This window comes from Stegostoma tigrinum, chromosome 29 (genome assembly GCF_030684315.1).
Source record: "Stegostoma tigrinum isolate sSteTig4 chromosome 29, sSteTig4.hap1, whole genome shotgun sequence".
Lineage (NCBI taxonomy): Eukaryota > Metazoa > Chordata > Chondrichthyes > Orectolobiformes > Stegostomatidae > Stegostoma > Stegostoma tigrinum.
Genome location: NC_081382.1, coordinates 31,347,467 through 31,365,557, shown reverse-complemented (window position 1 = coordinate 31,365,557; position 18,091 = coordinate 31,347,467). Strand labels below are relative to the sequence as shown.

Below are 18,091 nucleotides of genomic sequence, written 5' to 3'. Positions count from 1 at the left end.
CTATACCCAATACCTCAAATGCCTAAGCTAATAAAGTTTTGAAAATTGGTTCGCAATTTATAGATTACCACACAGGTGTCAGAAAATGGTCCATAGTTTGTGTGAGAAGAGTTTAAAATATTTCTGAATAAGAGTAGAATGGAACACATCCTAATATCACCATGTCAGCCAGAATCAAAAACACACAGATTGTGACAATCTGTGCAGAGATATTTTGCAAGGTGACAGGTTAGGTATAAGTTCCATGTTTCATTTTGACACAGGCTAAACAATTTTCTGCTCTTTTAATAATAACCCCACAGTCTATAACAGGTTGTTCACCTTACAGGTTAGTTTTGTTTTTAAATATATTTCGAGAAGAATGTTTAGTTTACTTAAGCCTGAGACCAAAAGCAAGGTAAGAGAAAAACAATACAAATTGATACACCACGTATGAAACTTAGAAAGTTCAGTGCTGGTCAGAAGGTAAAATGAAAAGCCATTGATGTGGGAAAGAGAAGTGCCTGAGCAGAGTGATGTAAAAAAAATTATTCATATTTTGAGCGAAGCTTAGCCACATTCGGTTTTACGTAGATCATACATTGTAAAGAAGAAAATTGACAAAGGGAGAGAGGATGAAGTTTCTAAAGTCCAATTTCCTCCTACAGTACAAACTGAAAGTCAGAAAGTGAGAGTCAAAAAGAATCTGAACGTTTGCCGGTACTACAGAATCCAGCCTCTGCAGTTTATAATTTATGAAATAGCCAACATTGACGTTAAATTTCATTGAGCATCACTGGTGATTAATTCTGTGGTATGGACCGATATATGTCATATAGTCAGAGAGATATACAGCACAGAAACAGACCCCTTTGGTCCAACTTGTCCATGCTGACCTGATGTCCTCTCTCAATCTAGTTCCATTTGCCTGTATTTGGCCCATATCTCTCTAAACTCTTCTTATTCATATATCCATCCAGATGTCTTTTTAATGTTGTATCGATACCAGCCTCCTCCACTTCCTCTGGCAGCTCATTCCATACATGCACCACCCTCTCCGTGTAAAAGTTGCCCCTTAGGTCCCTTTTATAATTTACCCCTCTCACCTTAAATCTGTAGTTTTGGACTGCCATACCCTGGGGAAAAGACCTTGTCTATTAACCCTATCTATGCCCCTCATAACTTTATAAACCACTACAAGGTCATCCTTATAAATCTTTGCTGAATCCTTTCTAGTTTCACAACATCCTTCCTAGGCCAGAATTACATGCAACACTCCAAACGCAATTAGACTAATGTCTTTTGCAGCCGCAACAAGACCTCCTAACTCCTTTACTCAATGCACTGACCAATAAGGGCAAGCATATCAAACACCTTTTTCACTATCCTGTCTACCTGCGTCTACCAGGGAACTGTGAACCTGCACTGCAAGGTCTCTGTGTTCAGCAATGCTATCCGGGATCTTACCATTAGTTGTATAAGTCCTGTACTGATTTGCCTTTCCAAAATGCAGCACCTCATATTTATCTAAATTAAGTTCCAACGGCCACTCCACAGCCCATTTGGCCTATCTGATCAAGATCCTGTTGTATTCTGAGGTAACCTTCTTCACTATCCACTATGACACCAGTTTTGGTACCATTTGCAAACTTACTAACCATGCCTCCCATGTGTGTTATAATTTGAGCTTTCTCTCACATTCATATATTCACAACAAAAAACAATTTCCAAAAGTGTGCCAAGTCCCCTATGATCTTTAAATCTTGCTGTTCTACATACTATGCATTAGTCTTGAGTCCAGGTTTAACAATTAATCCCTAATTACTGCATATTTAATGGAGTTCATGTGAAAATGCCAACCACATCCTCCTCCTGTGTCTTTCTTAAGGCAAAAAATGCCATGCTAAATCAAATGTGCTGACAGCCTGACTGGATTTGGTGAAGTTTATTCACAGAGTACTTAATGCAGGGAAGCTGATTGATAGTATAAGACATCAAACTTGAGCAGTACTTTATGAGAATTAAAGTAGAATATATTGAAATGAATAAAGTAAATATTTTTGAATGTACTTCTTCAGCATTTAATCAGCTACATGAATGTTAGGCAAAATGTGCTTTTCTTTTGGTAGATTTTCTAAACATCATGTTGTAGGTAGGCGATAAGAATCTTATTTCATATCTTGATTCTTAATGTCCTCCGAGCAATTTTTAAAGAACTTATCCAATCTAAAGAACTCAAGTTGTTTGAATTGTCAGTTACTCCGGTTTTAAGACAAATTAAGGATATTATTATGTTATTATACAAACAAAGGTTGGCTTCAAGTCCTTCCTTACCCGAAGGCGTATCATAACATGTTCAATTAGAATAATTAAAAGTAATGACAAAGTTAATAAGCAGATACTTGCATCATTAGTTTTCAAGTTCCAGTTAATGCCTTGATCCATAAACAATAGAATTTTAACCAGGATACAGGATTCATTTCAGGATTTAGTTCAGTTCATTTAAATCCAAGAATTTATTTTTGGGTTAATCAATAGGGCAACTCCTCCTTGTTTTCATTTTGAAGAGATCCCATTTTAGGGTTTTGACATAACTTGATTTAAAAAGAGAATATTGAAGTCCCCCTCTTGTATCACTGTTAGATTAATAATCTATTACCTAGCTGATTATTTTTAAAGTTTTTGCATTATAAGAAATTCTGTTAATGTGTCTGTGTTACATGGATTTGTATAAATGGCTACTGAGATGTGTTTAGTACAACTTGAGAAATTTTAAAGGTTGCTTTTATCAGAATCTCCTTCAGTTACCAAATGACATTAATTAGACCAAAGTTCTCATGTTCCACAAAAGAATCATATAGGAGATTCTCCGATGATGAAAGATGATCATATCTTCTTGAATACGTGAGATTATTTTGGCTAACAAGACTGATCATGGATATTCAGGGAAGGGATTATGACTGAAAACCTGAAGCAAGGAAAAAAAATCTTTAAAAATATTTTGCTCTATTTGGAGAGATGATGATCATGTGGTATTATCAATAGACTATTAATTCAGAAACTCAGGCAATGTTCTGGGGACTTAGATTTGAATCCCATTACAGCAGCAGAAGGATATTGACTCTGAACTGCCCTCTGAAAAGGCCTAGCAAACCACTCAGTTCAAGGGCGGCTAGCGACATGCAATAAAAGCTGGTTAGCCGATGATGCCCACGTCCCATGAATGGAAAAAACAAAATACAGCCAAAGTCCAATGACAGTCAAAAGGTTTGATAGAACAAATGTGATTACTCTTCACCAGGCTACTTTTAGAGAGTTGTATTGTTTGTAAGTATGGTAGATTTGATTTCTGGGTGTAATACAGAATCATTGAGCATTACTACTGTTAAAAATGAGAGGAAATGCATTGTGACAGATATAAATTAAATTTTCTCATCCCTGCTGTGCTCCACAGTACTAAGATTCATCAAAGGTATAGCTTGATAAATCATTCGTAATAAGCACATTTTGCACTTTCTAAAGTTGGAATATATTACTCAAGTTTTAAGCTTCATGATAAGAAGATAGTAAATCATTGTATTTTGTGTCTACAAACTAAGCAACATAAAGATTTGATTTTCCTTTGGGATTTGAAAGCAATTCTGTTGCAGCAGTTGGTTTTTGCCACCTGAATCTGTTACTGTTTCATTTTGACAAATTTTAGCATTGGGTGTGCTAGGTGTTGCATCATTGTTCTTTAGTGAGTAATATATAAAACCAGATGACTGAAAGTAGATCACGGGTTTTTCACTGAATTTGAATTAATTCTTGTCTGTTTCATGCGTGCATTACTTTTTTAAGTTCAATGACAAATGTGTTACTAAGTTTCCTTTTTATTGTCAGTTGTAACAATAATTGTTATTAATTGTTATTAACTGTAATTAAAGATTTTGTGCAATTGCTTTTGCATTACCTCAATTTCAATCCATATATATAGTACTCATTTTTATGAAGTGCTTTGCTACAGCTGCTTCCTCGATTGCTTTTTGAATATTATTTTGGCATCACTGCAACATGTTAAGTAGATTGCTTCTAAATGTAATGCATACAGTTATTATACCCACTGGTAGCCTAGAGTTCCAATAGTAAATGACACCAGACAATGAAAGCCTTGTGTCTGAAATGTAAAATGGAAGAAAAAAAGTTCAATGTGATAGCTTTCAGTATGGTTAGAAACATGAGAGGGAGGCAAAGTAAAGAACAGAGCATGTGAAGAGTTTTATTTTCATTTACACAGTGGGTAGGGACTTACTTATCATTTTCTAGTTTCTTTATTGTTGCATGTTTGATTTTGAACCCTTGATTTTCATGTTTTTTCTGCTACCTTTCGTCATGGGCTACCTCTGTTCATTACTTCCCCCTCAGACAGCAATCCTCCTCTAACATCAAATATCACCTCACTTTTGTACTTTCTTGCATTCTCACTCATCATTGAGTCAGCAAATGGCTAATACTGGTGTGACCTCATTCATCAAGCAGAGTGAGCCAGGTGCCCACTTAATGGCCATCATGACCCCAGTAATTTATACAAGCTCATTTCTTTGGGGAGGGACTATGCCCACTCTGAAGAATTTAATTTGTTGAAATGAAGATGAGCACTCCACATGGTGGAGGGTTGGCATTGGGTGGTTGATTTTTGTGGATACAGAAAGAACATTATGGTTTTTACAGAAGATTACTAAAAAAAATCCATCCCATTTTGGATTGATCTTAGTTGTTTGTTGACAATTCTTTTGTCCTCACATTGTGCTTGAAAAATTGCATTAGGAATCTGCTAATATAAAAGGACCCCAAGGTGAGATTCTAAAATATGGATCTGTGACAACCATTACAAGGTCCATGGGGAATCATTAATGAATCTTCTTGTGGAGCTCACTGACTGTGTCCTCTTGGTAACAGACAATGCCCTGGACCTTATCACCTGAGCCCTTTAGGAAGCATACACTGTGCCCATGATGGACTTTGTATGTAAATTTCAAATTGGCTGCACAGGTGATTTACTGTTGGTGTTTGGTACCTCTAAACAAAAAAAGTCATGGTGATTTGGTGATGGGAAAGCCATTCATCTGTGTGTCTGACCACTTCCAGATATAAAAAATATTAAGCACATCCCAATCAGTAAAAGAGCATACTGTGTTCACCAAAGCTCTCAATACCTTTAGTGAAATGTGGGCACTGTGGTACTTTATTTCCCTGTCCAACTCCATTTTGATTTAGCCCCATCCTGCCGTCCCTAACCATCCCTCACTTTCAATGTTTTGCATTGCCTGCAACAGTCTTCACATGTAAATATCCAATTGGTTACACAGGTGATTTACTGATGGTGGTTACATTTTTTTAAAAAAGTCACGGCGATTTGGAATGAAAAAGAACCTTCGGCTGTATGTGATAACACTTCTGGAGGCAAAAAAAGAAGCAGATCCAAGGATGAGTCTGCAAAACTGTCTATGGACTTGCCACTGTTCACCAAAAGTAGTGCCTGTATTTTGTGTTCAACAATAAATGATCCTTTCCTTGCTTGAATGAGTATAGCTCCAACATTCAAGAAGCTCAACACCATCCAATACAAATCAGCTTGCTTGATTGGCACCCCATCTAACACCCTTCAACATTTACTCTGCCAACAATAGCACACAATGGCAGCAGCATGTGCCATCTACAAACTGCACTGCAATGACTCATCAAAGCTCCTATCTGCATCCTGCAGCTGATCAAAATCTGAACTGGACCAGCCATTTAAATACTGTGGCTACAAGAGCTGGTCAGAAGTTAGGAATTCCGCAGTGAGTCACTCAACACCTGACTCCTCAAAGCTAGCTACTAAGAACAAGTCAAGGAGTAGGGTGCAATACTGTCTATTTGTCTGGTGATTGCAAATCCAAAAACTTTCAAGAAGTTCAGCATTTAGAACAAAGGTACTTTATTGAGTGACACCCTATCAAATACCTTCAAATTTGCTCCCTTCATTGATGCACAGAGGTAGCAATTGGTATCATCCACAAAATGAACTGTAACAATAGACCAAGATCCATACATAGATCTTTCAAACTCATGACTCCTAATACTCAGAAAGACAAGGGCATCATAGGATCACCACCACCTACGTATTTCCCTCCTATTCTCATCATCCTGACTTGGAACTACATCATTATTCCTTCAGTGTTGCTAGGTCAAAATCCAGGAACTCATTTCCAAACAGCACTGTGGGTAAACCTTGACACATAGTCTGCAGCCATTCACCACCAGTGTCTGTTGGATAATTAGAAATGGGCACTAAATGCTGGGCCAGCCAGTGACTCCCACATTCCAAGAATGATTTTTTTTAAAGGCCACTTAATTCTGAAGCTTGTTGGAATTACCTAAAGATGTGAAAGGTGCTACACAAATTGGAAGTTACATTTATATTTGTAAGTTTTCTGCATATTTTGGTGAATCTGACTTGGTTGCAAATTCTGCATCATGTTTGGATTGCTCTGTCATTTTGACAGCAGAAAGAACAATGTTCCTGAAGGGGTAGCCTCCAACAGAGCAGCATAGACCAAGTGATTTTTGCACTCCTTTGGATATCTAAGGTGGCAAGAATTATTTATGAAAGCCTGTCTCAGCTCCTCTCTGCTATGGGATTTTTAGCATATCTTGAATGAATATGACAAAGCACAACACATTTCTAACCATGGAATGGTAGAAAATGAAAGTCTTCATGTTTACCTAAAAAGATCACCGGAATAAGAAAGTAATAATAAAAGTGCTTGCTAAAAATTGTATTACATTACAAGCATAACTGATCACCATGATTAGATTAATACATCATGCTATATTTGTTGTTAAATTACTTAATCAAAATTGTCACTCTTTTCAGCACATTTCTTTTCCTGACGTGTGTATTCAAGGATTTTCTAAGCCCCTGTTCTCTTTATATAGATCCAAAGGGCTCTATGAACGACCTCAGTCAAGAACTGTTCAAACTTAATCAAATAAGTTGAGGAAATCTGTCTGACAGCTATAGTTAGCCCCAGGGCATCAATGCAGGTCCTTCAGCTAGGAATCAAATCCTTTGGTTCCCTGAGTTACTGGGCCATGTAAGGATTGTTTGTTCATTAAATCACTTCTTTTTCCAATTCTTTTGAAATAATTATTGAAGGTATTTTTCACAGTATCTTGATTATTTTGTGATAACAATCAAAATCCATTTACAAGAGCAACATTTGTCATAATTATGCCAAGTTATTTTCTGAATAAGCTTTGTAGAGTAAGCTGAAATGACTAATTATAATGTGAAGACATTTCCAAGATCTAGCCTTAGGTCAGCAATCTGTCCTCCTATTTCAATTATTTTTCATTATTTCTGTAACACCTGAAAACCTTTCGAAGAGAACCAAGAAAAAAGCATGCCAGAGGGAAGTTGGTAGAAGACAATGCTCCAACTCCATGCCAGACATTGTGATATCTCACCTAAAACTAATAATCCTCATTAGGGATAACTGTCAAGTTCTACTCTATCATCAAGACTGAAACCTGTTACTATAGCAATGCAAATCAAATAACCTTACTGTTGCTATAGTGGTCTGCTGTTCAAAGTCTAGTCTCTGACTTTATAACACTACAATATTCTATCCCCATGCTTGTAATGTAAGACTGCCTCTTGAAGTTTATTACTCCCTGCAAGAAATATTGATCTATTCCGATTCATTTCACATCAAGGGAAAAATAAATAATTTGTCAAACCAGATCAACTCTTCAGAACTGAAAATATGCTGATTTGAAAATAACTTCCTACAGGTGTGAATATGTAGTTCATGGATGGCCCTGAGTAAATTAAAATGCAATGTTGTATTATAATTGAACAGGTCATAATCCTGAGCAGTTTGTATACCTTGTTTTAGCCCTGAGATGGATTATTATTTTTATCCTTTGAATGCCCTTCTATCAAGCAATTAGAGCACTGTTTACTACAATTTTCTGAAGGCAGTTTGTTCACATTTCTCACAAGTCCAATGCTTCTCTAAGCTCTTCATTTACCTGTAGATCTTCATGATGTTTTTAACAACAATTGATGGTTTTAACGACGGTTGATGTTTTTAAGTGCACTGGGGTTATTTTTCAACTTGTCACCCAGGGATAAATCTGATGTTGTGGAACAGCCATCCATTATAGAAACGACTGGATTTTCAGTTATGTTGATGCCAGTATCAACACTGTTTCTCTGTACATTATATTTGTTCGTTTCTTCCTGCCAAGCTCTGTGTCACAGTCTGTACTGGTTTCCCAGCATCATCAGTGAGTTTAAGGTCAAGATTCATCAAGCTGCCTATTATTCCATCTCTTTTATACAGACCCAGAAAGCAGTGGACCATTTTTCTTCCATTCTTTCTGACTTTGCATCTTCTTGATTCACTTCATCCTCTTTTTTTTGACGGTAATGATATTCAGAACTGTGGACCTAGCCCTTGGCATGGATTATCACTTTAAAAGAGACTAGTGTGTTGCAAAAGAATTATTTCACAAGATTGTGTTTAGGTTGTGAGAAATGACGTTGAATATTGTTCTTTTTAAAAAGCAACAAATCATTACTGATTAACATAATTGGCCTGTTGCCAATAAAGATAACATAGGGCAGACTCTTACAGGGCTATCAGCGACATGAGCTCTGGTGAGATTTCTGACAGTATCGGTTGAGAAGTCAGATGAGATTTATCTCGACATCAGGAACATCTCGCTACACCGTTTATGCTTTTCATCAGTGGCAAAGCGAATTTCTCAGTGGCAAGTTGCCAATTTATTATTAAATGCCACAACTCACCTCATTAACATTCAGCTTCCTATCCTACCAAACTCACCAACAAAGGTAGACATATGGAATTCAGAGCAGGCACCTGGCTCGGCCCTAGCTGTGAGGAGCCTCCATGTTGCTCAGCACTGAACAGCTTCTTATAACACCAGCTCCATGCACATCTCATCCACGGACGTTAATCTCCAATATTTTCCAACCCTTCAAAATTAATCATCGTGCCTGTCAGAACCACAGACTCACGTTGCAAGACAAACCAGGAGCAAGTGCAGAATCGTTACGTCCAGAAGGTGACCATTCAGCCCATAGTACCTATACCTTTAATGAGCCTCACTAGCTAGTGTCAACCTCCTGCTTTTTCCACATACTCTTGCACATTATTTCTGTCCAAATAATCATCCACTGCTGTCTGGAATGCTCTATTTGGATCTGCCTCCATTACACTTCTATACAGTGCATTTCAAACTCTGAGTACTCACTGAATAATAAAAGCTTTTTTCTCACATTACCTTTGCTTCATTTACTCATCACTTTAACCTGTGTGCTTTAGTTCTTGTTCATGTTATTCTTGCAAACAGCTTTGCATTGTCTGCTGTAACTTGTCTGCTCATGATTTTGAAAAGGGTGGCACAGTGGCTCAGTGGTTAGCACTGCAGCCTCACAGTACCAGGGACCCAGGTTCAATTCCAGCCATAGGAGTGGAGTTTGCACATTCTCCCCATGCCTGCGTGGATTTGCTCCGGTTTCCTCCCACAGTCCAAAAATGTGCAGGCTAGGTAGATTGGCCATGCTAAATTGCCAATATTGTTCAGGTGTGTGTGGGTTATAGAGGGATCGGTCTGGGTGGGATGCTGCAAGGGGCAGTGTGGACTTGTTGGGTTGAAGGGCCTGCTCCCACACTGTAGGGAATCTAATCTAATCTAAAAAACCTCTATCAAATCTTTTTTCAGCCTATTCGCTCTAAATCTGTCACCTTTCCTCTGCTGTACAAAAAGTATTGAAACCCTGCAGTAGGGATACTTTGTGCGCACTGTCAGCCACCCAATTCATGGATTGGACCAAGCTGCAACTCAGAGCTGCTTGCTTGCTGTCTTAGCTCTTGCTCACGGAGCACCTGCCTGCATATTCATACTACCAATGCCATGCCCTTGTCTTGCCTCACTGTTTCATGCCTGTTAGTGTGTTGATGCACAAGCCAGAGCCATATTTAGATGCTCTTTTATACAGACAAACAAACAGGATGCTTGTATGCTTGTAATAGGGCTCTGTCCAAGATCCAAGATGTACATCGGGACGTCACTCTAGCACCTACAACATGTGCCAGCTGCCTGCATGGCACACACACTGTATGTTTATTCAACAAATTGAAACTTCAGTCCATTCTTGGAGGGTGGGCCACTGTTAGGGTCTGCAGTCCCAGTAGATCAATCAGCTATACAGTTCACGCACAATTCAGGGGCTTGGCCAAAGTCAGTCATCAGGGCCACTGACAGTCAGGGAATCTGTCCAGCTGCAGCCTGTGGATTGGGCAGTGGTCCACTTTGAAGGGCCAGAGGGGTTGGCATGTGTCAAATGCCAATGCCTGTGCATGAGGGGTGCCTGAGGCTGGAGCCAGTGGACTGTGCCTTGAAATGTAATTGGTTGTTTGTAACAAAGGTCATTCAGAGCAGGCAGCGAGTTACTTTCCATGCTGAGTTCTCTTGACATCTAGCTTATTGAGAGAGTTTGGCAAGATAGAAAGCTGACCATTAATGAAGCAATAACCATCGAGAAGGTTTGTAACAAATAATAATCCTCCTCAATTAGTAATGTAGTTCTATCCAGCAAGTAAGTCATCACGCCATCTGTGAAAAACAGAAAAGATGGAGTGAACAAGGGCTCTTGTGGACTATTGTGGTGTCCCTGTGTCTGGGCCAGAAGGCCTGAGTTCAAGTCCCACCTGCTCCAGAAGCGTGCTACGAATCTGAACAGGTTGATTAAAAATACCTAAGAAGTGGCATGAGATCCTCTTGATGTCTAAATGAGCCTCAACAGCTTTGTCATCTGATTCTGCCACAAATCTCCCTATCACGCATGCCACTCAAGATGTTGCCTGCTGTCTTTTGTATGGGATAGTAAACCAAGTGGACAGGAAAGATCTCATGGCACTATTCTGGACAGAAAAATGACCTTTTTCTTTCCTTATATTCACAAAAGATGTTACATAAGTCTAAATTAACGATATATTTGCAACATTTCAATTTGGGTGTCGGAAATAAAGAATCAAAAATAGAACTAATTAGTTTCCATTCAGCCACCATGAGATAATTACATTTTGTTTACTTTCAAATTACCCTTGGGTAACAACTAATTTGTTTTTGAAATTGTTGCTACATTTCCTAATGCATTTTTAATGGTTGAAAACTGCATGATCATTTCACTTCAGAAAAAAAATCAGTCTTTGTTACTGATTGATTACTTTCAGTCTTATATTTTCAGTATAAAGAACTGCTGGGACACCTGCAAAGTAAAATCCAATTTGACTATTTTATTTCAAACCTAGTTATTTAGTATGATCGTTAGGTCATTAGGAGAGAAAAAAAAGTTGAATTCATGAATAGTAATTTACGCAGTTTCAAAAAGAAGCAACATCAAATGCAATTTATGTCTCCATGTTCTCACCTTGGTCTGCTAAAATAGACTGTGGTAAAAAAATATACTGTGTATTTGTGAAAAAAAGTGTTCACTTTTTGATACAACAGTTATAAATTGTATTTGTTTCTTACACACCTTAATGCAGTTTGATTTTAAATGAAGCCTATTCTTCCAATTATCATAGAATCACATAATTGTTATGACCATTTGGTACATTGTATCTTCAGTGGATCTTCAAATCATGTAGCATTACCTTGTGCAAATCTCCTGCCTTTTCCCCATACCCTGCATCCTATTTCTAAGTAAATACTCATCCAATGTCCACTTGAATGCCTTGATTGAACCTTCCTTCAGCACATTTCCATGCGTTGCATTCCATACCCTAACTGCTTGCTGTGTGAAAAAGCTTCTTTTACAAAAAAAATCAAAGAACTCAGGACACTGGAAATCAGAAAAAAGGTCAGAAATTGCTGGAAAAACTCAGCAGGTCTGGCAGCATCTGTGAAGAGAAAGCAGAGTTAATGTTTTGTGTCCAGTGCCCAGCCTGGCACCCAAAACGGTAATTCTGCTTTCTGTCCACAGATGCTGCCAGACCTGCTAAGTTTTTCAAACAATTTTTGATTTTGCTTCTTTTGCAGGTCGCTTTAAATCCATGCCCTAATGTTATGTCACTTTTACAAACAGGAACAAATTCTCCCTATTTATTTTATCCTGCCCATTCCGTATGATCTGGAAGTTCAACAAAACTGCTTAGGTAGATCATCTGATTATAATATTATTCCATTTCTTCTCCTATTTTTAAATTATTGTCTATGTTGTACGTATTCACTTTTCATTAGATTTTTTAAAAAATGTAGAGGACAGTATTTTGCAATGAATTAGCAAATTTAATGGTATGGGATAGTTTTAGGGATAATTAAACTTAAAAATTAAAATATTGAATTAATTACACTGCTAATTGCATCTCACATCTAATCAAAACAATTTCAAGCACATACTGAATTTAGATTGCTTATCAAAATATTTTCCCTCATAGATATCTGGTTGTTCCATTAATTGTTTTATTTGATAACAAATGCTTTCCTGATGCGGGGAAAGTTTTGCCCTCATTTAATTTGTAGAGTTTGTGGCTGCATGTGTATTAATAAATAAATTGAAAATTAAATGTAACTAGCAAATGATAAAGCTGCCAAACACTTCCTAAAGGTCTAAAAATGGCAACAAAAACTGTATGAGTAATTTAGCAAATAGATTTCACCTGGAATTGACTTACCAGTGTTCAAGTGTAGCAGCCAAGAAGATGATTTCTGTTGCAACATGAATCAGTCTGCTCGCAAAAGTGTCAAAAAGAAAACAATTATAAAGTAGGAACAATCCTGAAAATGCAAGGCTTAGTTTTTGATGAGCAAAATCTAAATTTATACATGTTTTTGAAACATAGGTCTTCATTTAGCTTCTTTAAACAAAGTATTCCCCTTTCGTGATAGCTAAAGTCTCTGGATTATACACAGCCATGAAAACACTGCAGATTATCACCCAAAATTCACCAGATGAATTAAAGAAAACAGTATTCTCTAGAATGTTGGGTTAAAAGTTGAATTTCTCCACTGCACACCCATGTGCAGTTCATAAAACTTTGCAGGGAATGTTGTTTGTGTGTAAGCTGTTAAAACATCAAACAAAATAATGCTGAGTTTCACTTCCATTGTTCCTCCATGGATTTGCAACAGAATGCTACTCTCCAGTGCTTCATTGGGATGTCAGTTTGAGGTATGGACTCTAGATTTACAAATGATGCTTAATCCGCATTCATAGACCATTAGCTATAAATCTGAACAAAGTAGCCCTTTGTGAGCAGTTTTATAAATACTTCTGTTGCCATGAATCTAACTCAATAAACTGCCTAACCGTTACTAAAGACGCAAAGTGCCTTAAAAAGATATAAAATTCGACAAATAATGAGAAATTTATTCCAAGATGATATTTTTATATATTATAAGTGGTAATGTTGAAATTTAATGGTATATTGCAATTGTAAAATAATACATAAATAATTGATTTTGGATTTGAAATTAATTTGAGTGACAAATTGTCGACAATGGAAACAGAATAACATCACAAACTTACTAATTTGGTCAGAAGAGAATAAGAATTATCATTTCATCCAAAATAGTGCCTTTTATCAAGGATGTGATAATGGGAACTGCAGATGCTGGAGAATCCAAGATAACAAAGTGTGGAGCTGGATGAACACAGCAGGCCAAGCAGCATCTCAGGAGCACAAAAGCTGACATTTTGGGCCTAGACCCTTCATCAGAGAGGGGGATGGGGAGACGGAACTGGAATAAATAGGAAGAGAGGGGGAGGCGGACCGAAGATGGAGAGAAAAGAAGATAGGTGGAGAGGAGGGTATAGGTGAGGAGGTAGGGAGGGGATAGGTCAGTCCAAGGAAGATGGACAGGTCAAGGAGGCAGGATGAGGTGGTAGGTAGGAAATGGAGGTGCGGCTTGAGGTGGGAGTAAGGGATGGGTGAGAGGAAGAACAGATTAGGGAAGCAGAGACAGGCTGGGCTGGTTTTGGGATGCAGTGGGCGGAGGAGATGAGCTGGGCTGGTTTTCTGATGCAGTGGGGGGAGGGGAAGAACTGGGTTGGTTTTGGGATACAGTGGGGGAAGGGGAGATTTTGAAGCTTGTGAAGTCCACTTTGATACCATTGGGCTGCAGGGTTCCCAAGCAGAATATCAAAGATCTCACTTTGGTGATTGGCCGTTTTCTTCGACCACTGGAAATTCTCTTGTAATGTTAGTTCCATAACAGCATTAGCGAGAGACCAACTACTGTAAGAACATCAGAATAGGAGATAAAGGAACAGGAGTTGACCATATGACCCCTAGGGCCTCAACTGCCACGCAATACAGACATTGCTAATCATCTAGCTCAACTCCAAGTTCTTGCCTGCACTTTATATACCTTGATCTCTAAGAGAGCAAACAATATATTTATGTTTATCCAACTGTAGGGTCTCCAAAACACTCTGGGCAGAGAATTCCAAAGATTCACAGTTTTTTGAGTGATGAAATTTCTCCTCATGAAGTCCAGGTGGTGGCTGGCATCTTTTTGAAAAATCATGTCCCTTTGTTGTAGGTTTCCCCAGCCTGGGAAACAATCTGTCAGAATCCATCATCCCCCTTCAGAAACACGGCATGACAACATGTGACAACATCATGATACAACTGGGCGTAAATTTGGAATAATGGCATTTTTATCATGTTGCTATCCTTGTGGCGGTGATCATTGTTGAATTTGTGCCACATAGATACTTTTAATCAACCCTTTGAGACATGTTACTACAGAGATTTGGAGCCAGGTGGGACTTGAACCTTGGATTTCTGGCTGAGCAGTAAGGACAGCACCATGACACCACAAGGGCCTAATTCTGGCCATGTATTCTGAAGTTAATAATGCCTATTGATGGGGCAGCTGCATATTTATTTCAGTGACAAGCCAATGAAAGTTGCTTTGTCTATTATGGTGCGGAGCGTTTCAGTTGCTTTTTGATGAGCAATACTTGCAGATTAATTAACCTCAGTTCTCTATTTAAAATAGCTGGGTTGGCTTCTGGGTGGTTTTGGTTCTCAAGAAATTAGTGCTGAGGACCTCATAGAAGATCAGCTGGAGGCTTTGGAAATTGTCATTGTCTAGCATTTTATGTACCATTAATGTCAGTTGGCACTTGGCATTCTAAGTCAGAATATTTTCTATTGTAAGCGGACCTGGGCTTTTTCCTTATTGAAAGAGTTGTGCATGTGTAGAATTGTGGATAGATGTGCATATTAAAATCATCATTGAACAGCCCCATCCCAATATTTTGATGACTACACATTGATAAGCTGAAGATGTTTGGGCTGAGGAATCTGTGCGGAGGAACTCTTGAAGGATTGTTCTGAATTGCAATGAAAGACCTTACAATGAAATACACTGACCTGATAGAGAAATACAACATGGGACAGACCCTTCGGTCCAACTTGTCAATGCCGACCAGATGTCCTAAATAAATCTAGTCCCCTTTGCTAGCATTTGGCCCATATCCCTCTAAACCCTTCCTATTCATTAACCACCCAGAGCCTTTTAAATGTTGTAATCGTACCAGCTCCCATCACTTCCTCTGACAGCCCACTCCATACTCACACCACTCTCTGTATGAAAAAGTTGCCCCTTAGGTCCCTTTTAAATCTTTCCCCTCTCACCTTAAAGCCATGCCCTCTAATTTTGTACTCCCCACCCAGGCAAAAAGACCTTGTTCTGTTCATCCTATCCATGCTGCTCATGATTTTATAAACCTCTATAAGGTCACCTCTCCACCTCCGATGCTGCAGAAAAAGATAGCCCCTACCTATTCAGCCTCTCCCTATAGCTCAAACCCGCCAACCCTGGGAACATCCTTATAAATCTTTTTCGAACCCTTTCAAGTTTTCATTATTCACCCTTCATCATTCCTAAAGCAGGGAGACCAGAATTACATACAGTATTCGAAAACAGGCCTAACTAATGTCCTGTACAGCTGCACATGACATCCCAAATCCTGTAATCAATGCACTGACCAATAAAGGCATGCACATCAAATATCTTCTTCTCTATCTTATCTACCTTTCAAGGAACTATGTACCTGCACCTCAAGGCCTCTTTGTTCAGCATCACTCCCCAGGACCATCTTTTATGGTTGATATATTTCAGCCACTGAGGATTTCCCTTTATCCCTCACACAATTTCCTTTTTGATCAAGCTTCCTGATGCAATAGTTGTTTGAATGCTGTATAGATGTGGAAGAAAATAAAATACAAATGTATAGATTAAAAAACGACAAGTACACTTTAACAAAATAACACACGTTCACTACAAATATAAAATAAATCACAGATAATAATGAAATATCCAGTTTGTATTCTCATGGATGAGATTGTTAACCTCTATTTGCTGTACTGCTCTTCCCTGCTGAGTATCCATTAGAGCTGTGAACTTGGCTGTTTATCGTTTAATTCATGATTTCAATTGTAAATGTCTTTATTTTACCTTATTAAAAGGACTGATTTATTTTTAGGAAGCTGCATAAACACAACCTGAAAGGAGAATTGAACATTAATTCACATCTAAAATATGTCTGAAACAAAACTGTGGTTCATTATCTCAAGGCAGCAGGACTGCATGTACATTTTATAATGTTACAGGCAAAATTTACCTTGAAATTCATTGGAGGCAATGTTGCAAATAAATCGTAATTCCTTTGACAAGTGACTTAAAAAGCTCCAAAAATTTTTTAAAATCAGTTAAAGGGGATTTAGGAGACAGATAATGAACCGAAAGCTTTCAGCACGAGTAAAAGTCACCAGGGATGTCCTATTGGCAGAGGCAACCTGCGCATATTCATGAAATTGATCAGTAATAGTTTTCTGTTTTCCATAATCTCCATTTAAACCTATTCTGAGAGATTAGCCTTTCAGTGCATTTCTCATGTTTAGAAGACTTCAGCCTCCAAATGTTACTCATGACTAGTGCTAGGGGCATGTATTTTATCCTTTTATGTTATTGTTCTACAAGGCCAAGTAGATATTTTGGGAGGAATCTTCCAGGGCAAGGTCAAATCGGTTGGGAAAATATGGTGAGATCAGACAAATGAGATTTTCAATGTCGAGAAAAAAAACTCTGATTATCTAGCCATGGTTCAATGGCAACACGTGAATCTCATTAGTGGGCAACAGGAAGCCAATTTGCATGTATTAGCATCTCATTATTACCTAATTGTGCCTCATTTATATGCAGTTTGCTATTTTACCAGGCAGTGGAGAGAAACCAGATGGCAACAATTTCCAATAGTACGGTCTGCCTTGTTAATTTATGAGGGTTTCTGCCTCTTCCACCCTTACAGGCAATGAGTGCCAGATTCCAACAACCATCAGAGTTAAGAACATTTTCCCTGCATCCCCTCTAAATCTCTGGCCCCTTTCCTTAAATCTGTGCACCTTCTTCCACTGGGGGCACTGAATACTATAGATATCTCCTCCATGTCAGTTTCCACGCAGATTATGTCTGGGGGTTCATTGCAGTGTACTACTGACAGACGGTGCCACTTAATTCTTAGGTATTTTGCTTTGGACAGCTGGAGGGTGCAATGGAGTGATGTGATGGATGATGAAGATCTGAGAGAGCTGCAGTGCTGTATGTAGCGGGGAAAAGAGAATGTTCTTCAGATGGAACATTGCCTGCAGCATCCTACAGTTCAATATTCTCCAAAACAACACAAGCAAGAATTCTTCATGAACTTTATTCAATGGAATTGAGTTATATGAAATTATCTTTCACTCACTGTAAATGCTTTGATGCTGCTGAAGCCAACATCCCCTGTGTAATCCTAACTGCACATGCAGCTTACTGGTTTGATCCTCTTATGCTTTACCTGTTGTTAAATAAACGTTAAGGTTGCTAACTGAGGGAACCCTTCACAAACTCTAATGATTCCTCATTCAATCGTTACAAAGTTTAATTGTAATATTAAGTCTAGTATAAATGCTATGGAAGGATAGTTATTTTTCAGACCGGGTTATGACATTATGTGATGCTAAAGATGGCTAGCCTCCCTATCTTCATTCTTGTAACT

The 18,091-nt window shown here is 38.3% G+C and overlaps 1 protein-coding gene and 1 long non-coding RNA gene across 3 annotated transcripts in view; one reads left to right on the top strand and one right to left on the bottom strand.

The window, feature by feature from the left end:
* Positions 1 to 12,742, bottom strand: part of zgc:63972 (protein CutA homolog) — a 58,101-nt gene extending 45,359 nt beyond the window's left edge. Inside the window, exon 1 of the mRNA XM_059638265.1 lies at positions 12,714 to 12,742. The gene's annotated coding sequence lies outside the window, so the exon portion shown is untranslated. The remainder of the gene's footprint in view (positions 1 to 12,713) is intronic.
* Positions 1 to 18,091, top strand: part of LOC125465495 (uncharacterized) — a 74,560-nt gene that overhangs the window by 23,012 nt on the left and 33,457 nt on the right. The gene's annotated exons all lie outside the window — the stretch shown is intronic.